The sequence below is a fragment of the Microtus ochrogaster genome, unplaced genomic scaffold, assembly GCF_000317375.1.
Source record: "Microtus ochrogaster isolate Prairie Vole_2 unplaced genomic scaffold, MicOch1.0 UNK7, whole genome shotgun sequence".
Lineage (NCBI taxonomy): Eukaryota > Metazoa > Chordata > Mammalia > Rodentia > Cricetidae > Microtus > Microtus ochrogaster.
In genome coordinates this window covers 5,794,108-5,800,472 of record NW_004949105.1, presented here as the reverse complement: position 1 = coordinate 5,800,472, position 6,365 = coordinate 5,794,108, and positions in this window count along the sequence as shown.

Genomic DNA, 6,365 nt, shown 5'->3' with positions numbered 1-6,365 from the left:
CATGCCCACATATTCATACACACGTGTACACACATTTATATATATGTATAGACACATGAAAACATTCAAGCACATATACACGAGCACAGGTAGATACATGCATGTATAAGGCTGCAGGCAGACAAACACAAACATATATACACATGCATGCATGCATACATTATGTGGTAGTTAGGATGAGAATGGCCTCTAGGGGCTCACATGCTTGAACACTTGGTCCCCAGTTGGTGGAACTGTTTGGAAAGGATTACAAAAGTGTGGCCTTGTTGGAGGAGGAGTGTCACTGGGGATCAATTCAAGTTCCCTTGATCACCCACTTATGGCCCTAGTAGTAGCTGGGTGGCTCCGCCTGGAATGGCTCAGTTAATCAAAGAATCCCAGAGGCAGCCACGCAGCACGGGGAGACTGACAGCGCTACCCTAGGTCCTGCTGGTGCAACTTACTCCCACCGGGCTCACAGACATTGAATGTGTCCTACCCCTACACTGACATGCCACAATGCACCAAAGAAGCACCATGGCCTGCAGAAACGGAACTGTCAGCTGTGCAGATATCAAAACAGAAACACGAGAAGCATAAGAAAAGAAAAGGAACATGAAACCTCCAAAGAAGTTAGCAACAGACACCAAAGAAAAGGAAACAGATAAGTTCCTTGGAATGTAATTAAAATTGCTTTTTAGAAGGGAACCCGACAAGATACTAGACAATACAGACAGTTCAGTGAATTCTGGACAAACTTCACACACAGCGTAAAAAAAAATGCAGTGGAGACAGAACACAGAAATGACTCAGTCTTAGAACTGGGCGAGGGAGATGGCTCTGTTGGTAAAGTGCCCACTGAACAAGCAGGAGGATCTCAGCACAACTCTAGGAACCCAGGTTAAAAAGCCAGGAGCAGCTCTGAGTGTTTGTATTCACAGTGCTGGATAGGAGAGAGAGGTAGAGCCTGTGGTCTCAGGATATCAGATTCCTAAGACAGTGAGAGACCCTGTCTCAAAACAAAACCAGGCAGTGGTGACCCGTGCTTTTTATTACAGCACTCAGAAGGCAGAGGCAGATGGGTATCATTGACTTTGAGGCCAGCTTGGTCTACAGAGTAAGTTCCAGGACACCCAGGGATACACAGAGAAAGTCTGTCTCAAAAACAAACAAACAAACAAACAAAACCCAACAAAGTAGGGAGCAGCCCGAGCAATAATACATATGCAAGACTGTCATATGCACACACGCATGCAGATAAACATGCACAGTCTCAAAACTAAAGAACTTGATGTTTTAAAAGCACAATGGGTGGCCTCAACAGCAGATAATATCTATCAGGCAAGGAGGAATAATTTATGAACTTCACTGCTGGTCTTCTTAAATGAATCAGACCAAACAGAACAAAAAATTTTAAATAAAAGAAAAATAAATTTAACTGGATAAAGGAAGCTTGTAAAATTTATGGTACATTGTTTCATGAGCAAGCTTTGATACTAAAGGAGGGAATGGCTATATAAATCTATAGTAATTCACTTTATTAAATAGTAAGTAGAACTTTTCAAAACACATAAAAGATATATTTTTAATTGAGGAAGGTCCAAAGTCTGATTCAAGCCAAATGGTGTCAACTTTGAGGTATATAATAACCAACAGTCAGAAGTCCAAAACAAAGAGAAAATTCTTGAAACAAGAAGAAAATATTGAGTCTTATATAAGAGCTATAAGGGAATCCCCATCAGAGTAACCAGCAGAGAAGTCTCACACACCAAGAGGGAATGAAGAGACAGATTCAAACTCCTGAAAGAAACAAAACTGAACATCAGAATACTACATTCAATAAAGTTGTCTTTCAAAAATTAAATAAGAAAAAATAGTTTAAATGATAAGCAAAAGTGGCAGGAATTCAGCACCACCAGATGTTCTTGCAATAAATACTTATGGAATGTAGACACCTCAAGGCAAAATAGACAAAAATTGTTATCATAAAAAACATAAAAATATAAAATTTATCAACAGATCAGATACACAAAAGAAAGTGAAACCTTACCAGTTCTGAGACCCTCTAAACCAAACACATGAACAAGGGAAGAATGAAGGTGTGCAGAAAGCAGAAAAAGAAAACAAAATGATTCCTTAACTATCAAAAATAACCTTAAATGCAAACAGCTGAAGTCCCCAACTAAAAGAATTAGACCAGCTGAATGTACTGAGAGGGAGGGGCTTAATGATGTGTTGCCAGCAAGAAACTCACTTCCCCTGGCAAAGACACACAAATAGAAAGTGAAAGGTAATTCTTTACAAAAGAAAGTCAACAGCAAGCCGGAGCCACGTTGCTTATGTTAGATAAAAATAGACGAAGTTTTAAAATAAACTATAGGAAGAAACAGGGTCACCATATATAGACATCAGTCCAATAATAGAAACTCAAAGTCATAAACATTCATGCTTCTAAGGTGGAGCGCTCAACTAAAGAAAACAAGCATCACTGGATCAGAAGGAAAAGACAGACTGCAATACAACAAGTTAGCCAAAGAGACAGAAACACGGGTCCAGGAAATATGATGTGTATGTGCAATGGGATACTATTCTGCCAGGGGAAACACAACCTTGCCACTTGTGGCAACATGGATGGAGTTACATGAAGTAACCCAGGCCCAGAAAGGTTAATTGTGCGTGCTCTCATTCATATGTGGAAGCTAAAAGGCTGATGTCACGTAAGTCAGGAGGAAAGTATTGGTCCTTAGAGACCGGGATGATGGATAGAAGGAGGCTGGAGAGCGGGTCACAGCGCAGTAGGTTGTGTTGTTTCCAATGCAGGTTATATACTGGGTGAACAAGATGGAAGAGTTCAAGGGTCCCGAAACAAAGAAAAAAAATCATCTTTAAAGAGTCAAAATGCTAGTCGTCCTGACTTGAGTGGATCAACTATCACGTCAAAAGTCACGGGACAAACCATCTTTGAAAATAAATAATTTTGAATGGAAAATTTCTCCAAGACCACACTGTACATATTCCAGTGACTACATATCCTTTCTCTAGGTGCTGAAATCATTCATGCTGAATTCATTTCATTCCAGGTTGCAATTCATTTAAAGTAGAAGACTCAGAACCAAAACTAGTGAGTTACCTTCTGTTATTATGGGAAAGCCTTATGACCAATAATGGAAAAGAGGGGATAAAGGAAAAGGGAACAGGGAAAAGGAAGAACTGAAAAAGTCTTCAGTGGTTACGGGTTGTTAACACTATATACATGCATATATAGAGATGTACATATGCTTATATACACCTGTGTGTATATATATGTCACCATATATCACCATATATACATATGTATGCATATATACCACTGTGTATACACATACATATATATGTAAGTGTATAGGTATAGATGTATGTGTGTGTTTGTATGTATATACAGTGATATATAGTGAATAAAGATATAAATATCTATTCATATAGCTTTATGCTGGAATGTTTCATTCAGAGTATGGTGTGGTTTTGCTCCAGGCTTGACTCTTGTTTTGTGTATAACAAACATTCTGTAGGTCAATGAGCCAGATATTGGCTCACACTAGAATACCAGCAGGCTGGTTTAGGGTGATTGCTGAGACTTAAGGCCAGCCAGAACTACAGATGCAGACTCACTTAAAACAAATGAACAGAAGAAGAAAGAAATTCGTGAGGCCGAGGGTGTGACCCCACACAGGACCTATGAACTCTCTAATGATCTCCTAAGTACAATGTAGAGAAAGTCCTTCATTCCTAGCCAGTGCCATTTCCTCCTGTGGGGAAAGGGGCACTTCGGCATTCGATGGTGCGGTCTGCTGCCGCTGAGTACTGCCAGCCGGCCTGATGTCACATGTCTTAAACCCTCTTTCCTCTTTGGTGTTGGCCAACTAGTCAGTGTGTTGATGCCTTTACTACTTCCTGCCTCCTCTCCCCACGCCCCCTGGGTTCCCAGGTGAAGCAGCTCATCACTCCCGACATGGCCTGTCTTCTGGCTGGTTTCAACATTTTCCCCTTGACCCTCCATGTGGCCATTTAATCTGCAACATTTCTGGCATTAATATTACTGTTTATATATTTCACATGCTCTTGCTTTGAGTCTGACTGGTCCTGGGATCTGAGAATTGCCTTCTTCATCAGACAAGGTGACTCTCTGACCATCATTTTGCTAAGAAAGAGAACCAAGCCTGTCTCACTATCACCTGCTTCTCTACGAAGTTGTATGTGTGTGCATGTTGAGCCGTTTGATGCCATCTGTAGGTCCCCAAGGATCTATGCAGCTTTCTTTATTTGTTTTCTCTCTTCAGAGCATGTGGTTTCTATTGGGGCCTTCAAATTAACTGCACTTACATTTCCTACCTGCTGCCTGTCAAGCCCACCTGGTACCTTTTGAACTAAGAAACTGTACTTCTTAAAGCTGTACACATTCCACTTGGTTCTTCAGTCACTTCCATCTCACTGAGATCCCCACTCTCTCCCACTTGTGAGTTCTCCATTTCCTTCTATATTTGAGGATGTTAGAAGATCCATGACAGTCTTTGCCAAGCGGAAGAGCCGGTTGTCCATTAACTGGCTCCTGTCTCTTCCTTTTTCCTTTTGTCTGTGGATGTCTGTCTGTCTGGTGATCAGATCTCAATACTGAACTCTGTGGATGTGGTCTAGAGGCCTTGGGCTCTGTGATGATCCCCGTCACAGTGCCAGTTGCCATGACAACAGGCAGTTGGTCATAGAGTAATCGCCATGAACTTGGCTTCAGTTAGCCAGGATTCTCTCTTTAGAAGTCCAGTGTGTCAGACTCTTTCACTTGGCCATACTTGACTGTCCATCCTATGTCCCAGGTGTCTTTGTAGGCTAGCAGCAGCCACACATGCTAGCCGCTCCAAGGGCTTCCAGGATTTCTAATCAACTCCATCAGCCTTAATATCCAACTTTGCAGGTCTTGTACCCTGACCCCGTTCAGCCTGTCTCGAAAAAACCAAAATAATAATAATAATAATAATGCACAAAACCTCTGAAACTGCAAGCCAGCCCCAATTAAATGTTATCCTTTATAAGAGTTTCCACGGTCATGGTGTCTCTTCTGAGCAACAGAAACCCTAACTAAGACACTCTCTCTGGGTTTCTGTCTTCTGCACCACAGACAGGAGATTGTCCTTAGGTAGAATATAGGGAACAGCTCAGTTCATGAGCTGTCTTTCAGTGATCGTGTGTGTGGGAGATGGCCGTTCCCTGATGGGCATAATGGCCTCCCACAACTTATGACCGCTCTTTGCAGTAGAGGGTATTTATGCCCAGCTCTCCAATGCAATAGTTATTAGTTGCTGCTCATACTTGCCTATCAACATACACACAGTGAGTATCCAAAACATTCTTGGCACTGAGGATACAGGCCAGAACAAGGGCTGAGATCTTCACACCCATGAAGCTCACAGTCTAGCGGGGGAAAGTCAAATGCTAACCAACCATAAAAAATAAAGCTGTGGCTGGAACGGTAATGGACACCATTTGTCAAAAGCAGTGACAGTGAGAACCGAAGCCTCAGTGCTACCTGGGAGAATGGCTCTTCAGGGAGGTGATGTGGGAAATGAGGCCAGACCTAAAACCATCGCCCAGTAAAAGGGTCAAGGAGAATCTGCAGCAAGGCAGAGGGCAGGCTGGCAGAGAAGGCTCTGGGTAGAAGAGGCATGCCAGGGGCAGTGGGGCATCTACAGCAAAAGCCATGCATGGTGATAGAGGCCTGGTTATGTCTGGCATTCCATCTTTGAGGAGAGGAGTCAAACCAATGTCCCCAGCACCACGGGGTGTGGAAACCCATACAGCTCAGCTGGGTGCCCAAATCCTAGCCTGAGCATCATCCATTCTGATGGAATCTCCCCAAGAACCAGAGTAAATAAACTTTTCAGAGCTCATGGAAACAGGTTGAGGACCCAGGCCTTCAAGAACCCATGCTCTGGGGGCCTCTGCTGATTCTTCCGTTTCTTTCCCAGATGAGGGGATCCTGCCTGCTGCCTTCACACCACCAAGTTCCTCTGCTCTGACAGACAAGATTTTCTGTGGCTGTGCTTTGTTTTCTTGGGGGAGGGGGAGGGTTCTAGAATGAACTGAGCTTGGCCAGTACCCAGAAGGAGGTAGGACACAAGGAGAGTTGATGTCAAAGATTAAAAATATTCTAGGGGATGAGGACAGACCACAAGATGACACATACCAGCCGCCAGATGCTGCTTGCCATTGTTCTCTTACTGGCTATCGTTGTAAGAAATGTATTAGAGCATGGCTCAGTGGTGGAGTATGTACATATTGCCTACGTGTGTTAGGTTCCTGGAGAGAGAGAGAGAGAGAGAGAGAGAGAGAGAGAGAGAGAGAGAGAGAGAGAGAGA